Source organism: Marmota monax, unplaced genomic scaffold, assembly GCF_021218885.2.
Source record: "Marmota monax isolate L192 unplaced genomic scaffold, Marmota_monax_Labrador192_F-V1.1 WCK01_AAM20220418_F8-fsc00013, whole genome shotgun sequence".
In the NCBI taxonomy this organism is placed as follows: domain Eukaryota; kingdom Metazoa; phylum Chordata; class Mammalia; order Rodentia; family Sciuridae; genus Marmota; species Marmota monax.
Genome location: NW_026692202.1, coordinates 21,897,183 through 21,916,549, shown reverse-complemented (window position 1 = coordinate 21,916,549; position 19,367 = coordinate 21,897,183). Strand labels below are relative to the sequence as shown.

The 19,367-nt window shown below is 38.2% G+C and overlaps 1 pseudogene; it reads left to right on the top strand.

Moving 5' to 3' along the window:
- LOC124083295 (14-3-3 protein theta-like) overlaps positions 1-16,530 on the top strand; it is a 35,548-nt pseudogene extending 19,018 nt beyond the window's left edge.
- Positions 16,531-19,367: the final 2,837 nt, after the last annotated feature.

The following is a 19,367-nucleotide window of genomic DNA, read 5'->3' as shown; positions in this document are numbered from 1 at the left end:
AGCAAATTAAACTCCGAATTATTGCTTACCTGAGGATTTATCTCTCCTATCCCAGGTGGGAGAAAACTTATCAGAGTGCAGAGATCATACACCTTGATGGGTAGGTGTTCCTAGTCACAATCTGATTTGTTGTCCTATCATTCAAGGGGACAAGAAAAGGAGTTCCTTCATCTTACAGTGTGAAGGTTTGATTCCCTGAGAGATATCATGCACTGACCTGATTCCCTTTGATATTTTTTTGTTGTCATTCTACACTAAATGACCCAGGTAAGTAATATTGTCAGTTATTGAAGGAATCTCTGCTATTGTCACCAGCAGATGATGTCTAGTATATTAGTTTTAGCATCCCTTGTCTCCCCATAGTCTTTAATCTTTTGTCTCTAATAATGAAAATGAAATGTTTCTTGGGAAGCCTACCTAAACTTGTAAAGTCAGCAAGCTTAATTTTTACCATGTTTACAAGTTAATTTGACTTGTTTTTCTATAGACTTAAGGGAAATTTTATCATTTTGTCAAAAAAGGGGGAAAACTTTGAAAGATTTATTTACTTTGCTGTTCAAAAGCCCTTTCAGGCATTAGCTTCTATAGCTGAGGCTGCTGGTATTCCAGCAGGGATATAGGCAGCTTCTGCTGTGGCTCTCAGTGGTCCTCACCTCTGAGTATCCATGTCCTTGCATAGTCTCTTCCCCCAGTGTAGCTGGACCTACTGACTTGCTTCTAAGAAAAGAGTACAAGTGATGAGATGTCACTTCTGGGATTAGGTTAAAAAATTCTAACTTCCATATTACTTGAATATTTTCTTCCTTTGCCTTTATTTTATTTATTTATTTTTTGCTTACACACTTTAATGAAGAAAACTGCCATGTTGGAGATGCCTCATGGCAAGGAAGTGAGGGTAGTCTCTGACCAAGAGTTGGGGAAGAACTGAAGCCATTGGTCCCGAAACCTGTAAGGGACTGAGTTCTGCTGACAACCAAATGAGTGAGTGTGGAAATGGCTGATCACTCAACCATGAGCGGATGGCAGCTAGAATTATTGTCTTGATCATGGCCTGTTGAGACATCTGGAACCAGAGGATTCAGCTGTGATACATCTGGATTCCTAACCAACAGGAACTGTGAGATAATAAAATGTTATTGTAAGTTATTAAGTAATTAAGTTTTCTTTTCTTTGAGACTATGTCTTGCTATGTTGTTGAGACTGGAATCGAATTCCTGGGCTCCGGTGATCCTCCTGCCTCAGCCTTCCAAGTAGTTGGGTCTATGGGCACATGAGAACACACCTGACAAGCCATTACATTTTGGGGTGATTTTTTATGCAGCAATAATCAGCTAGTATAATAGGTCTCATTCTTACCATATTTGTAAGAGATGTCTCCAACTTATTAATATAATTTTACTATACTTTCTTCATGAATATTCACATCTTTTTACCTAGGAACCCCTTACTACTACTACTATTACTACTACTACTACTACTACTAATAATAATAATAATAAGAAGAAGAAGAAGAAGAAGAAGAAAGGAAGAGGAAGAAATACATATTTAGAAAGCTGCTATGCCAAATATAGGTGGTTAACAATGAAAGGGACATTTACAGATTAAATATCTCAACAGATTCTGGGTAAACTTAAACAAACAAGAAAGAGGATGGGTCCCTGGGTTTCTGTATGGTATGTGTAGTGCACAAACTGGCCAATGGGCGTGCAAGGAGGAATGAATGCTTAGAGAAGACTGAGGACTAAGATGAATGAGTGCTAACCTTTATGAGGCAGTTTCATGGCAAGGCTGATATTTGAATTGATTTATGAACTATGAGTTTTGACTCCCCATCTAGGATTATATTTTTGTTAGATAAATGATTGCTTTTTAGAATATTATGATGTCTCTTCAGTAGAACTACGACAATCCCCTTGAAATTTCTATTAAAATGCAAACTACTCTTAATACAGTCAAGGCTTCTGAACAATATTATTCAACTGAAGTCTTTTCATATCAGATTCTAATCTGGTCAGAATACATTTGACTGCCAGCTATGTTCCAGGGAAATCTTATTCAAGTAAATATTAAATAAGAATAGAAGCCACTGCCAGATCTGAACTGAATATACAGTGTTTCAGGAATGCTGAAATGCCATCCATTGGGTGTTCCAGAATAATTTAAAAAATCAGCATGGTATCATTTAAACAAATAATTGATTATCTTTATGAGTTATCCCATTAGTGTTAAAACTGCCAAGTGCTATTAACTTCTTTGAATCTGGAGGAAGAGGCAAGTAGAGGTCCTTAGGGTCACTTAGGTCAACTACAGAGTGATTCAGTTGCTGATAAGAACTCCTTTTTTACTCATTTGTTGGTCATTCATGGGATTTATTGCTTAAGTTGGATTTTGCTTAAAATATTTCTTTTGAGCATTGATTTGGGTGTCATATATCTCACTTTTTTACTGCAATATATTTCTTGTCTCTTTCTTATTTTTATTTCACTGGGAGGTACCATGGTGCGATTCTTACAAATGGGGGCCATAGCTAGTACTGATGTGTATTTCTAATAATGTTTTATTTGTTTGTTTTGCATCTCTGGAAATGGTAGGACTGATACTTGGAGTGAAAACCAGAATAAGGTGAGTGTGAAGAACAGAAAGAGAAAATGTACTCAGTAATCACAGGTCAAGGTCTAACTCAAACAAAATGCAGATGTTGTAATAAAACCAATAGTCCTAGCCCTCCTCTCTTGGCTTCACAATGTAAGAGTTTTCCACAAATCTAATACTTGTGTGTATAAGTGATGTTAGAGTAGTGTTGGATTCACATTCTAATAAATCAGTGATACATATCTTAAATAATGAACACTTCATGATTTTGCTCTTGAGAGTATGAAAATAAGAGTGCACTGAAAGAACAGATTGCTGAGTCTTCCACTCTATTATCTTTGCAACTGATTTACACACTGATGACCTTACCAGAGCCTATGATACAGTGCTGCACCAGCTTCATCCTCGGTCTCATGAAAGATGAAACTGAAATCACTTAAAGATTCTCATGACCCAAATCAGTTGATCAGCTTCTCACACTGAGCTCTATGCATTTTTCTATAGGCTGTTCCCATAACACTGGCCACTGTATTCTATGTTTATAAAGTGAAAACTGACAGATAGGAGATTCAACTCTGAAGGAAATTGTTCTTGGAGGAGTTAATAAAAAACATTTATTTAAAGAATGTAGAACTGGGGCAGGTGCACTGGATTTGTCCAACTTTGTCATCAAGAACCCACAGAATCTCAAATCCAGTCATCCAGGCTTATGGGGTCAATAAAATAATTTGGATGGCCATAAAAGCTTTCCACAGTTTTAAGGACCTTTAAATCCATGAAGAGGTTTCAAAGAGCTTGTCTGCAAAGTAAACAACGTTAGTATTCTGGCAAGTGTGGACAAATCATAACCATTCTCCTCAGAAAAAAATAATTGATGGATTTTATTTTCTGAAAGCACACCAATCCCTGGTGCAGTTCCTCGAGGATATGGCACACATCTAAATGTCAGCAGGTACCTGATCACAAACCCACAAACATCTGTGACATTCTTATTGCTTGCTAACATTGCAGCCTGCAGGGATTTTTCTTTACACTGGGGAGGGGAGGAGCAGGGGGACTAGTATAATCATGCCACATGCCATGCCACTGCCTCTTTCCAAGAAACAGAACTAGACAAACTCTTATTGAAAGCAAAATAGTCTCTGGAATTATTTATAAAATGGAAACTGTATTTACTAGTTTCTGGTCACATACAGAATTGAGTGAGAAAAAATCAATAGATGCGTGGGAGATACATTTTCAGTCTCTGTTTGGCTACAGAAAGTTGCAGGGAAGAAGCAATCAGTAACTTTATCTTTGCAAGTTTGAACACATTCAGTGTGATAGAGAAACGAACCCTTCATATGTGTTCATAATAAAATGAGACAAGTTACTGATCAAGCTTCCTTTCTGTCTCTCAGGATGTTTTGTCCTCCTTAGCCTTAGATTTCCTCTTCATTATTGAGTGAGCTCTTGGCTAGCAGGGCTGTCGGAAAGGCATTTAACTGGTCCCTGTGGGTGGGAGTTGGGAGAAATATAAGGATTCAGTATTAAAAAATTAAAATGACAAGAAGATGACCGTTTCTATAGGAGATGATACTATAAAAGCCCCAGGGATGGAGATGTTGAAATAGTATATTTTATGAATTTGTGCCTAATTGAGACCAATTTTTCCCCCTTTTAAAACTTGTTACTTTGTGATAGAATGTTGAAAGAAAGCAATTTTCCTTCAAAATCTATGTGGATTGTGTCTTAGGCTGGTAGATAAATAGCTGAACTTTCACTTTAGTAAGATTGGGCAAGTATCTACCTGCCAGCTAAGCAAAGGGATGTACTAAAGGTATCATTTTGATCTTGTGGTTTGCCCAGAGATTGGTTTCCTTGGGTCTTACCTGATCATGACACCAGGAGGCTTCTATGAAGAAGGGAAGAAAATGTGCCACACACATAATTGGTTAAAGAATAGTGGGCAAGGAAGTGATTTTATGGAATGTATGGAGACTATACTCTCAATTCAGTTTAAGCCTATGGAAGAGGGGTTTTGTTTCAGTAAAAATGAATTAGTAATTAAAAAAAACAACGATTCTATTCATTAAAATCTCTATTTTTTTATTTTTTGGAAATTTTTTGGTACTGGGGATTGAACCTAGGGGTGCTCTACCACTGAGCTACATTCCCAACCCTTTTATTTTATTTTGATATAGGATCTCTCAAAATTGCCTGCACTGAAATTTGAGATCCTCCTGCCTCAGCCTTCTGGGTAGTCATCACACCTGATAGTTTTAAGGCAGAAGGTCTCATTACTTCAGGTCCTTTGTATATAGCACAACGATAAAAAGGGTATGCCTGAATCATACTGAGGCACACATATTTAACATGGTCATATTGACATATAAGTATGATAGCAAGGCAACAATGGTGGCTGTACACTCAGTGCCACTGTATGAGCTCTGTGGACCAGACTACTCTACTTTCTGAAGAAACATTTGGGAATCTAGACCAGAAAGGAGGAAATGGAAACCATCTCATGGAGATTCAAAGAACAGCTTCATAGACCCAAGGAACACCTTCTGAGGACTCCTAGAGGAATTTGAGAGTGTTAAGAGTTGCAGAAAGTCTTTTGGGGTTACATTAAACACAACCAGATTTTTTACCTAAAATACAGTGGCTTCATTAGCCAAGTATGGATAACTTTGTATAAGCTCATGAACTATTTCCTCTGTAATTCTCTAATCTTTTTTCTTTTTCCAGCAAGATAATAAAAATGTTTTAATGAAACCAATAAAAATGATTCCCCTTGCAAAATTCTGGTGATCCTCAGCTTGCAGCACTAGGCCCTGCAATTCTGGGTCTCTGGGTAAGGGAATTAAGTGTTGCTATGTTAGATGTATAAGGCATTCCCCAGTGTTCTGTGGTGACAGAAACATATGAAGAACAACAAACAAAAATAGCAGCATAATTAAAATACAATGTAAAAGCTCATATACAAAGAGCCTATTCTCTTTGCTCATGTTGAGGCCTCTTGACAAGAAAAGTGTCAAAGATTTTGCTTTTTGAAGAAATCTCATTTTAGTGTTTTAAATTAAATACAGATTTTATGTGTGTGTGTGTGTAGCTAGCACAACTTTGAAATAATAAGAACTATGCTATTTTGGTTTGCTTCTTCCTTGAAAATTTGTTTTTTAATTGGGCAGGTTTACATTATAATACTGGTACCAGGTCATTCGCTTAGTGCCAGTGGCTTGTAGGGATTTATTTATTTATTTTTATTTTTTGTAGTTGTAGATGCACAGAATGCCTTTATTTTATTTGTTTACTTCATTTTTTTTTTTAATGTGGTGCTAAGGATCGAACCCGGTGCCTCACACATGCTAGGCAAATGCTCTACCACTGAGCTTCAGTCTCAACCTTGCTTGTAGGAATTCTGAGGTTATTTAAAGGGACTTCCATGTGTATCTTATTAGGTACTTTTTCAAATCACAAAGTTTCTATCAACTGCTGAACCTAGTCTGGATCCTGGTTCAAGCCTGTCTCATAAATTTCACAAAGCTTTATTAGCCCCAATATCAGAATATCTTCTTTATCTCTTCTTAGTTTCATTTTCTTCCTCAGTGACACACACATAATAAAGGGGACAAGAGGAAGAGATTCCTTTGCCTCTCTGGCTTAGGAGCCTTGTCTTTGATATATCATCTCTATATTACTACCAATAGTTTAACATTGTTCATTTTTTAATTTTATAGCCCAGGCATAAAATGCATGAAGTGTGGTATATAAACCTCAAATGTACAGTGTAATGAATTTATGTGTATACATATTTTTTATTAGTACATTATAATTACACATAATAGTGGGTTCATTTTGACATATTCATACATGCATGAAATATCATTTGCTCCATTTCAATCCCCAGTACTTTTACTTTCCCTCTCTACCTTCCTATTCCTATATTCCTATTCTTCTTCCTATACTGGTCTTCCTTCTACTTATTTATTGCTTTTTAAAAATCAGTACTTTATAAATATACATAAAGGTGGAATTCTCTGTGGTATATTCATATACGCATATATCATAATTCGGTCTCTCTTATTCCAAATTTTCCTCCCTTTCTCACCACTCCTTCCTCCCCTTCATTCCCTTCCTCTATTCTACTAATCTCCCTTATATTTCCATGTGATTCGCTTTTTAAAATTTCTTTATTTTCCTCTGGCTTCTGCATATGAGAGAAAAAATTTGACCCTTGACTCTGAATCTGGCTTATTTCACTTAGCATGATGTTCTCCAGTTCCCTCCATTTACCAGCAAATTACATATTTCCACTGTGTATAGATACCAAATTTTCTTTATGCAGTTGTCTTTAGACCAGCATCTGCACTGATTTCATAACTTCGTAATTTTGATTTGAACTGCTATAAACGTCAATATGGCCATGCACAGTGGCACACGACTGCACTCTCAGCAACTAGGGAAGCTGAGACAGGAGGATTGCAAGTTTGAGACAAGAATCAGCAACTTAGTCCTAAGCAACTTAATGAGACCCTGTCTCAAAATAAAAAAAATAAGAGGAGCTGGGGATATTGCTCAGTAGTTAAACACTCCTGAGTTCAGTATCTAGTACTGAAACCAACCAACCAAACAATAACAAAAAATATTGATGTGCCTATATCAATATGGTATGGTATGCTGATTTTAGTTCTTTTGAATAAATACCAGGAAATGGAATGCCTGGGTCATATGGTGGATCCATTTCTAGACTTTTGATAAATCTTCACACTGCTTCCCAAAGTGGTTGTACTGATTTGCAATCCCACCAACAATGTAAGAGTGTAACTTTTCCCCCACATCCTTCCCAACATTTATTATTATTTGTATTTTTGATGATTGACATTCTAATTGGAATAAGATGAAATCTCAATGTAGTTTTGATTTGCATATCCGTCATTGCTAGGGATGTTGACTGTTTTTTCATGTTTGTTGGCTAATCTATGCATTTCTTCTTTTGAGAACAGTGTGGTTCGTTTGCCTATTTACTGACTGGATTATCATTGTGTGTGTGTGTGTGTGTGTGTGTGTTAAGTTTTTTGAGTTCTTTATATATTTTGGATATATGCCCTGTCAGAAGAGTAACTGGCAAAGATATTCCCCCATTCTATAGGCTCTCTTCATGCTCTTGTTTCCTTTGCTGTGCAGAAATTTTTTAATTTGATACCATCTCACTTATTGATTTTTAGTTTTATTTTTTGAGCCTTAGGGGTCTTTTAAAGGAAGTTGGTGCTTGTGCCAATATGTTGGAGTGTTGGCCCTATGTTTTCTTCTACATTAATGAATTCTTACAAACCTACACCTGGGTAACCATCACACAGATTAAATATAGAATGTTTCTCTTAGAAGTTCTTCTCATGCCTTTTGCCAGTTAACACCACTCACTGTAGGGATCCAGATTAAGTCTGATACAGCTATCTTGGTTATAAATGCCATTTTGTCCTTGACATGCATTCCAAACCATATAGGATAAAAAAGATTATAAGACAAACATTTTGATCCACACCCACTTATTTCTTAATTGACGATTGACATTTTCATAGTTTTTGAGGTAGCCCATATCTATTCTGGTTGGCTGAGGCCCGCCTTTGATTAGCTTATCATATGAACCCCTTCCTCCTGTCTCCTGATATTGGGATCCTCCTGTCTTGTTACCACCTAGGACAGACTTCTGTACATAGTTCCTAATGCATTATATTCTGTTAGTTAACTTTCTGTAACTATAATGAATGCTTGCAAAGAACACCTTACAGAAAAAAAAAAGTTTATTTGAACTCACAGTTTGGGAAGTTTCAACTTTCAAATGCTTAGCTGGCCACATTGCTCTTGGACATGTAGTAAGACAGTATATCATGGGGGAAATGCATGGCAAAACTGTTCACCTCATTATCTAGATGCAAAGGAGAGAGAAAGAGAAAGAAGCTAGAGTCCCATAACTCCCTTAGAGGGCATGACTTCAAAGACCAGAAGACCTCTCACTAACCCTGCCTCTTAAAGTTGCTGTCACTCAATTGTGCTAAATCAGGGACTAAGCCTTTATCACATGGGCCTTTTCAGGGACATTCCAATTGTAGCATGTACTCTATGCAATCCTGGATTGGTCTAACTTTTTTTGGTCTCTCAGTACTTTCTGTCTTTGGTGACTGGTTCTTGTACACCAAGTTTTCCTGAAACAACATCTGTCTCAGAGATAACCATTAACTGACTTCTCTATGTGCAGAGTCTCTTGTTTTGTATCTGGCTTCTTTTTCACAACAGCTTGTCTATGAAATTCATCCAAGTTATTGCATATAATAGTAATTTGATATTTTCATAGTGCCATGTTGTTTTCTACTGGATGATTCCACCACATTTTATTTATTTATTCTTCATTGGTGGACAATTGGATTGTCTCCATTTTTTTTATGACTTTCATGAGTAAGCCATCTCTGAACATTCCTCTGTGTGTGCGCGTGAGCATGTGTATTTTCATGGACATAAACATTCTCTTCCTTTGAGTGTATAACTAAAAATGGAATTGCTAGGTCATAGGACAGATGTAGGCTTAGTTTACTGGTTATCAGACATCAAAGAATTTTTACCCTTCAATTGCTGAAAATGTAATAAAATATATATATTTTTTGTTTTTCCTCCCCTATTGCAGCATTAGTCCTTTGGACAGTAAAACAGGCTGTCCCTTGTGATATCAGAAATAAAAGAAAACAGCTATTTCACCAAGATTTTTGCATATAGAAGAATTGAAGTAAAATAATATTGTAATGAAATTGAATTTTTAAGAAAGTATTTGTAAGATTGATCCAAACAACAATTATTTCTCATAATAAATCTCAATTTATTTCAAGAATAATTCTATTTCCAACACTCCTTGTTAAGTGAATTTTCCCTTTTGTTTCTAATTTTGTAAGATTATTTTTATTAATATGTATTACTTTTACATATTAGTGGGATACAGTGTGATATTTTAACATCTGCATTCCATATATACTGGTAAAATCAGGGTAATTTGCATTTTTTTCCTCCATACTTCTTTATGTTTGGAGACTTTGAATTCCTCTTTTCTAGATATTCATTACATATATAATAGTTTATTGTGAACCATTGTTATCCTATGGTGCTTTGGAATACCGGAGCTTATTCCTTTTACCTGTGTTTTGGAATCCATTACTCAACAATCCTTTATCTCTACTTTCTAACCCACTATTCTACAGTCATTTCAAATGATTTTAGCTTGTACATATGAGAGAGAGCATATGGTATTTGTCTTTTTGTGTATGGCTTATTTTTCTTAATATCCTCTGGCTCCATCCATTTTCCTACAAATGATAGGATTTCATTATTTATAGCTAAATAATATTCAAGTGTGTATATGTACCACATTTACCTACACATTCATCTATTGATGGGTGGTTGATATGAATCTAAGTTATTGTCAATAGTGTCACAATAAACATGGATAAGTAAGTATCTCTTTGGTGTGCAGATTTAATTTCTTTTGACTTCTACCCAGAAGTGAGACAACTGGATAGTATTGGAAATCTACTTTTAGTTTTCTTGAGGAACCCCAATACTATTCTCCAAAATGGCTGTACTAATTTACATTCTCACCTAAAGCATATTAGAGTTTTTTTTTTCCTCCACATCCTCAACAGTATTGTTATTTCTAGTCTTTTTGGTAATGGTCATTCTAATTGGGGTGAGATGGTTCTCATCGTAGTTTTGATTTGCATTTCCCTAATGACTAATGATATTTGTCGCGACCCCTCGCCGGCAAGGGAAAACACGACACAGGATTCTTCTTTCAGCAGTTTATTCAGGCCTTGTTTCATGTATCATCTTCTAGCGACCCCCCGCCGAGCGCCCAAGCATAGCCTAATAAAGCTTACTCAAGTCCAATCCAAAGCTGCCACGCAGGGTTTTCTCATAGGGTGCTGAGGGACAGCGCGCCAACTCTCCCAAATAAGGAGTTGTTTACCAAGATCCACAACGGAGACCGGCGCCATCTTCTAATGGCGGCAACGGTCTAAGAACATGGCTCACCACAGTTCCCCCTTATCTCTTAAAAAACAATGCAGGCGAAAGTAGAGGTCCTATCCCACTGTGCAAACATGGCTGCAATGTATGGCTCAGTCCTAAGGAGGCGCCTTCCCTAGATCTGACACCATATCAGCCGACGTCTTTTTTCGTGGGACGGGGCGTGGACGCCAAACCCATATGCAATAGGACATGCTTCCCTTGAGGTCCGGAGACCGGATCACTCAAGTGCAGTGCCTTGCCTCGCATCCTGCATCGTGATGACTGTGAAAAAGAAAGGGGATTTTACAAGTAGCCGGTCAGTGACTATGAGGTTGGAAGTGGCAACACCATCCCTCAGCCCCTGAAAAAACGAAGGGTCCAAAGCATAAAGTGCAGCACCAGCATGGAAGCCCACCTGCGTGCAATGGCAACAAGGCCTGCAGAGTGCATGGGCCTTCCAAAACTGGGAAAGCAGGAAGAGGAGGGCATGCCAATCCCAGTGCAATGTCAAAGATAACTTGGGGTGCAATGGCCAAAACCCAGGAAATTATTGTTTAAGTTGCGCAAGCCAAACTTGTGGAGAGATACCATTCTCTAGGGCTGCAAAAGCCTGGATGATCATAGCCTTTTCTTGGCTATGACGAGCTCTTAGGCGACAGAAAAGCCACAGACAAAGGACAACCCCAAAACAACACATCGCTCCAAAAATGCCTACTCCCACCCATTCCTTAAAGAAAGAAAAGGCAGAAGACAGCCAATTCGTAAATTGGCCCAATGTCACAGGGTCCACAAGAGTGTTGTTCAACATGGCAATTTGTGTCAGTTGGGTCTGGATCAACTTCTCTGCTTCCATGGACCAGTTTCCGGCCAGGTACTGTCCGATGATTTGAGAGGTATTTCTGGAATCATTAAATCTGAGAGATGTTATACATAGATGTGCATGATGATCAACACAACCCAAATGTACTAGGTCTGACAATTCCTCAATCTGAGCTTGGAGGAGATCCACCCTTTGATTAACGGCCAAAATTCCTGATAAAATATGTTGATTGATTTTACTTTGAGACTCTAAAATGTTGGAAGTTTGTTGGATGACCTGATTAACCGTGGCCGCAGTCTGCACTTGACTAGCCATGGCCACTCCAGCTGTAACTGCTGCAGCAGCAGACACTGCCACAGCTGTCACTATAGCTGCCGTAATTCCAAAATCTCTACGGGCTCTAATCAGTTCAACAATAGGAAATGACTCTGGATCCGCAGTAACCGGGATCGGGACAAAAATTGGAATTTTCATAACCACTGCCATAGGCCAGGATCCATTCCAACACTCAGACAAGTAACAGGTAGTATTAGAACAATTAAGCATCCCCTGTGATGTAACATTAGCCAAAAGGAACAGAAACGGAGATTGGAGACAGACTGCTGCAGAGGGTAACGTTGCATTACCGAATAGTGCATTGTGTGAAATAGATTTGAGTCTCCTACCCCACCCCGAGTCTTGGGTACTGCCAGAAACATTAAATAGCCAACTTTGGACTCCTCGTAATTGAGCCAAAGCGGAGATGTCGGCTGTGGCCCCCTTTTCATTGGAAATCAACCATTGAAACCAGGACCAACCCGCTCCTATAGAGGAATTATTGTTGGAAGAATTATACAAGTACCTTTTGAGAGAGGGGGAAAGGGAAAAACCTTTAGCGACCTGATGTTTCTCCCAAGAGTGATCTTGACAAGGTGTAAATATAGGAGGGAAGCCATACTCAGGGGTGCAATAAGGAGAAGCCTTAAAATGAGTGGCATTAGAAGTCTCATTAGAAGGAGACAACGGAATTAACACCTGGGAAGTAATGGCCAAAGTGGTTATATTTAACTCAGATGTATTTGTCGGGACTCTTCTTGTCAGGCGTTCTGGAACCCACACCGGCTCCGTCCGGTCCCGGCCCCCGGCGGCGCTCCGTTTTCCCGCTCCGCAGCAGTGCAGGCAGGTCCTTCAGCCGCGGCCGCAGAGACGCCGGCGGCTGCTCGCGCTCCGGCTCGCGGGCGCTGGGACTGCGGCGCAGAGCGCTGTCCGCCGCCGCCACCGCCGCGGCCAGGGCCGGGTTCTCACACGGCGGCTGCATCTTGACTGAGCCCACCGCCATCCTCATGCCCAGACCGCGGCCGCGGCCCCGGCAGCTTCTCTCAAAAACATCTGCAAAGTGCTCTGCTTTACCTTAAGTCCTTTTGAATGTAGCAACCCATCTAGGGCCAACAAAATTGGGCTTGAAGAGGTAGCACCCATAATGTTTTTAGAGCTATAAAGAAAGTGAAAGTACAAAAGCCCCGCTCTCTCCTTATTTACAGGGGAGCATCCTTTTTCCCGCTCTCTCTTTCTTTACCGAAGAGCGTCCCGCTATTAGCTTGCGTATTCCCACTTTACCTGGGAACTTACCGGTGCACCACCCTGACTGCTGAAAGTTCTGGATCCTGGGTTCGAGGAATATAATTCCCCGTCCGGGCCACCAATTGTCACGACCCCTCGCCGGCAAGGGAAAACACGACACAGGATTCTTCTTTCAGCAGTTTATTCAGGCCTTGTTTCATGTATCATCTTCTAGCGACCCCCGCCGAGTGCCCAAGCACAGCCTAATAAAGCTTACTCAAGTCCAATCCAAAGCTGCCACGCAGGGTTTTCTCATAGGGTGCTGAGGGACAGCGTGCCAACTCTCCCAAATAAGGAGTTGTTTACCAAGATCCACAACGGAGACCGGCGCCATCTTCTAATGGCGGCAACGGTCTAAGAACACGGCTCACCACAGATATTGAGTATCTTTTCATATATTTGTTGGCCATTTGTATTCCTTCTTTTGAGAAATGTCTGTTCAGATCTTTTCTCATTTTTAAATTGGATTATCTGATTTTTCATTAATTTTTTATTTTCTTATATCTTCTGGATATTAATCCTTTCTCAGATGAACAATTGGCAAATATTTTCTCTCATTCTGTAGACTGTGTGTTCACTTTGTTAATTGTTTCCATTTTGCTTCAGTGGCACTTTAGACCAAGGCATTTAATTTTTCTAAGCACTATTTCCAGGATCAATAATACCTGTACCCTTTGCCAGTCTATGAACACAGTTGTTATTCAATAAATGCCTACAGAAAAAGAGATCCATATCCCTGACACAAGTACCAGGAATGACATGTTCTTTTCTCAGAAGGAGAAATTGCCTCTCCCCACAAATGGCTATGCCACTGTGTTTACAATTTCTGGGTTGTCCTGAGCCCTTCAGCATCTCCCTAATACTTCTCTGCACATTTCTCAGCAAAGGAGAATACAATTACAATGAACCCTGGTCCAGAAAGGGTATCTCTCATCATAGTTGTTCTCTTTGTGTTGTTTGCAATTTCTTACTTTAATTAAAGGATGGATTTCCTAATAACAGTATCCCAGAAGAATTTCAGTCAAAGAACTTCAAGTCTGTCTTTCTCTTTCCCTCTTTTTAATTCACATACACTGTGTGTTAAACTTACTGGAGATCCAAGATTGAGTTCTTCAAATCTGAGAGGCCTTGTTTTTGTTTCTGTCTTCAATTCTATCCTCACCAATATCAGTCTCTGTCTTTCTGTCCCATCCATAAGGGTTTGGGCTTTAGGGACAGTAACTGGGGAGGGACAGGGGCAGAGTAGTTGGTCTTTTTTCCCTTTCCCTATGAAAATGTTTGGCAAGTGGGAAACTTTTACAGAATTATTGTATTTTTTAAATTTTTGAAACAAAGACCACCATTTTTATATTATGGTAAGTTTTAATTTTTAGATTGTACAATAGGGAAAAATCTCTCAGTTGCTCAACATCAGAAACACATGCAAACATCCTCTGTATCAAGAAAAGAGTAGACAGCTTCTCAAAATGGGAAAATAGTTCTAAACTGTGCTAAACTGGACTTCAATTTTGTCAAATTTCTGTTCTTAAGCCTCTTGAGGGTTCAGTGCTCTGACTTTTCCTTAGAGCAACACCCAATCCATGAAATCAAGGCTTAGAGAAACCAAGATTACTAAAATTAGGATTGAGACTTCACTTGTGTTGATTAGAGGATGTATTTATGAGTCTGTGTATCTAGGGGCAGATAAATGAGTTACAGAGAAATTTATAAATATGCAGGGTTTTTTTTTCCTGAACTGTCAGCTAATTATGTAAAAATTAAATTAGTATGCATTGGAATGATTAAGTATATAAAGCAAGAGATAAAGAAAAGGAAGAATACCTAGAAATAGGTCCTGCTCCTGTCATACCTTCAGTGAGAATAAGCCATAATTCTAGACTAAGACAGCTTTCCTTTCCAAATATAAAACCATGAGCCTCAGTAATTATAAAAATGCCTCTCACTGGGGCTGTCTCTTTCAAAGGTTAAAGATTCCTTTTCTTAAAATTCTTAATTTTTTTTAGAAAACAGATAGCAAGTTAGGTAAGGCTAATTTTTCTAAAAAATAAAAGTATTATTTCTAAACAGAGAAAAAGGAGAAAGTATGATTATTTTTAAAAGATTATTTTACTTACAAAAAGAGTTTTAATATTTTGACTTTTGTCTCTGTTCAAAAAATTAGAGAAACTGATATGGAAATATTATAAAATAGTCTTCGGACCAGTTTCTTTTCTTTGTTCTCTAGTTCATTTTTCTCTCTTCTTATGCTTATTTAGCATAATAGTGCATCACAAGATTTAACTGGTAGCTGGTTCAAAGACTGTAACCTTGGCATCTCTAGATCTTTAGAGCAACACACCCTTGTTCCAAGTCTGAAGCTCTAAATTCAGGGAAGTATGTGAACCAGATGGGTACTCCTGGAAGGGGATAAATAAGGACCAAGTCCATGCCAAATCTCTGTGGTTGTGCTGCACATTATACAACTGTACAACTCTAAGATCAGTAATATGTGTCTGGCTTAGATGAGGTGGTGTTTGGCACATAGCCAGACTAAACTACACGTAGAACTACGAAGTCTTATTACATGTATTGAATTTTGTTGTACATAACTTTGTCCTTGAGATGTGGCAGCTGAGCTTCCATAAGCTTTAATCTGAGTATAAAATGAAAAGTTGATAAAAAAAAAATCAAAGTGGTGGGATTTACTGAGGAGAGGAGAAGCTCTGGAGGAGGGCTCCTCTGGATCAGTTGAGGGCCACGTTTGACCTTGCTCCCTCACCTACCCCACTCCACTCCATGCCCTGCTAAAGGTAGAGTTGAGCCAGAAGGTCGAACAGGAGGAACATTAAGACAACACAGCCATTTGCCTGAACGCAGTGACAGATCAGGGGCTTAGCTGTCCAGCAAGGAACATGACCTGCTCTCTGTAGACTACAAGAACGTGATTGAGGCTGGTGGTCTGCCTGGAAGCTCATCTCAAGCATCAAGCAGAAAATCCAGTACCTTGGACAAGAAGTTGCCACTGATTAAGGGGGTATGGTCAGAGATGAAGTCCGTCTGCACCACCATCCTGGTATTGTTGGATCAGCATTTAATAGCTAATGCAGCTCACTCAGAGAGTAAGCTCTCCTATGTGAAAATGAAGGGACATTACTTCTAATTACTTGCTAAAGTTGCATGTGGTGATAGGAAACAAATGGTAGATAATTCCCAAGGAATTCACCAAGAAGCATTTGATTAAGCAAGAAAGAGATACAACCCACACACCCAGTTTGTTTGGGACTGGCTCTGAACTTTTCAGTATTTTATCAGGAGATTCCCAATAACCCAGAGCTTGCCTTCACACTGGCTAAAGGCTTTTGGTGAGGCCATTACAGAACCTGATACACTGAATGAAGATGTATTCAAAGACCGCACTCTGGTTGTGCCATTGCTTACAGACAATTTAACATTATGGACAACAGTGTGGAGAACAATGTGATTCTGCAGAAGGGGTCAAAAACTAAATACAAATAGGATGTTATCCTTCTCTTCTTCAAGAAATCTTTTTGTACACCTACATTTTTTTATTCCACTTGGATTTCCTATACCAAAGGAACCCATCTGTGTGTATAGAATCACCTGTTTATAGTCTTTTCACACTGCTTCTCTGGGAGAACTCCATCCTTTCATTTGTACTCACCTTGGCCTTCCTGGCGTGCAGTTACTGCTTTAGAAAGGTATAATACTTTCATTTCATTTAAACATAAGTTAACTTCCAAACACTTAGTAGAGGATTAAAAATGTATCTGGTATTTAGGTAATACGAACCAGTTTTGCAAGTGACTGTATTTTGTATTACTGTGAAGACATGAAAATGTACTTAATTATGATTGAAATGGTGTACTATGTAATTTCTTAATTTCTCCATTCCTTTCCTTATTCTTTTTTGGGGGTTTCCTATTAGTAATCAAATTTTTCATACTCTTACTGTCTTCCTTTTCAGTAGGAATCCAGAAATATTAGATTGATAGGGAAAAGTATTTCTTCCTGGTTCGAGGGTCACAAATTGAAAAGGCTCCTATATGTCACATATTATGGAAGTCACATCTATCTATGACAACAGGGTGTTTCTTACTCACTATTAATTTGCTACCATTTAAGTTGACAACTTCCCTTCTCAATAAAAATTCATTTACACCTCCTGACTTTGCAGTTCTGGTATTCACTTTACTATGTGATTAAAGTAGCATACCACTGCCGGAATAAAAGTATTGCTTTTGGCAAATTAAAGTGCTTTCTGTCAGTTCTTTTTTAAAATTTTTAAAAAATTGTCAATGGACCTTTATTTTACTTAATTATATGTGGTGCTGAGTATTGAACCCAGTGCCTCACATGTGCTAGGCACTACTGACCTACAACCCCAGCCCTGTGTCATTTCTTAACACCGCAGAAAGGGAAAATAAAAGCAGACAAGCCCAAGTCTAAACCTTCAGTATTTTTCTATGCAAATTTGTACATGTGTGAGAGGATTTCCAGTTTGTTTAATAATTGCTCTTTAGAGAATTGGACTACTATTATGTGTTGCTAATCAATGATTCCAGTCTCAAAAAAACCTTGTGAAAATATTATGCCCTGTGTAACATAAAATTAAATTAAATTTTATAACTACCCCCCAGTCTAAAAGTTGATTTTCTGCCTAATAGAACCCCAATTTTCTTCAGAAAATGGATAGTCAAATGCCCTGAGGAAGTCAAACACATCTCCAGACTTAGGGAATGAGCTCCTCTTGCTAGTCTAAATCATTTGTGGCAATTCTATTCCTATTTCCAGTGCTGATTAAGAAATGCCAAATGACTCAATTCTATTAATAAAAAGTAAAAGGTAATGCTAGGGGAATTTAAACTTGGTGGTGCACTGAAAGTAACCATACCAATATGAAAAAAAAACTTGACCAAATTGGCTCAAATTTCTAGGTATAAATATTATTTTTCTTAGTCTCACAGATAAACATTAGCAATCAACAAAAATCATCAGACACACATAAATCAAGGGGAGAAAAGGCTTATTTTTAAAGAGAATAAGCAATGAACAAATCCAGACTCAGAGATGATAGCAGATATTGGAATTACCAGAGAGGGAATTTTAAATAAATATTACTAATATGTTTAACACTCTAGTACAGAAAAAGTAGAACTATACTATAGCAGATTAGAAAGTATACCAAAGAGATGGAAAGCATAAGAAAGAGTCAATTGGAAATGCCAGAAAGAAAACATGAATAAAGAATAACTTCAACAGGCTTATCAGTAGCCTTAATGAAGCTGAGAAAAGAACTAATGGATTTGCAGATAGGCTAAAAGGAATTACTCAAATTAAAACTAAAGACAAAAATGAGTGAAATAAATAAAAAATCAAAGTACCCAAGGCCTTCAGATAATATAGAATAGTCTAACATAGGTGTAATTGCACTCCCCAAAGGATGAAAGACAGAGAATGGGGAGAAAGATATACCAAGATATGATGATAAATATCTCTCAGGAATAATGAAGTATATAAAACAACAGGTCCAAGAATACCAAATTCAGGATGAATGCTCCCTCTACTTAAAAAACAACAGAAAAAAAGTCACTTGGATACATCATATTGAAACATATGGAAGAAATTTTTAAAAATCAGAGAGACACATTACCTATAAAGAATCAGAAGTTAGAATTGTAGCTGACTTCTTTAGAAACTGCATAACAGTGAATTGGACATGAATTGGAATCTTTAAAATACTGAAAAGCAGCCCCCAATTTTATACCCAGCAAAAATATTTTCTTTCTTGGCCATCATGTTGCCACTCCAGCACCGGCAGACTGTGGAATCTTTTCTGACAGCCCCAGTTGATTTTGACAGCCCTTTTCTGAATTTCTAGAATTCTGACCTTCAAATCACATACCATGTGCCTAATTCTTTCCTGTAGTGTCTTGTTATCTAGGAATCCCATATATGGGATCCTCCAGAAAGTTGGACCATTTTAGGTGGAGAGAGATTCTACTTCACCTCTTCTGCCTCAACTCAGTGTTGTATTCACAGTTGGAGGGTAACACATTTACATCAAGCTTCCTTCTTGGTTGCTTTTGACCAAGAGATGGCACATTTTTCTCATATACATTCTGAGAGAAAGGAGTCTGAGAGGTGAAGTAAAAAATAGAGGACAAAAAAGGGCAGTTACTTCTTTCTTATGACACATGTTGCTCTTTATTTATTTTCTTGTTAATACAACCTCTCCTTCTTTTTACACTTCCCACCCACCCTGCTTTTCTCTGTCTTCTTTCAAAAGGATCTTTAATTTTTTGGTGTGTGACATCTTGGTTAG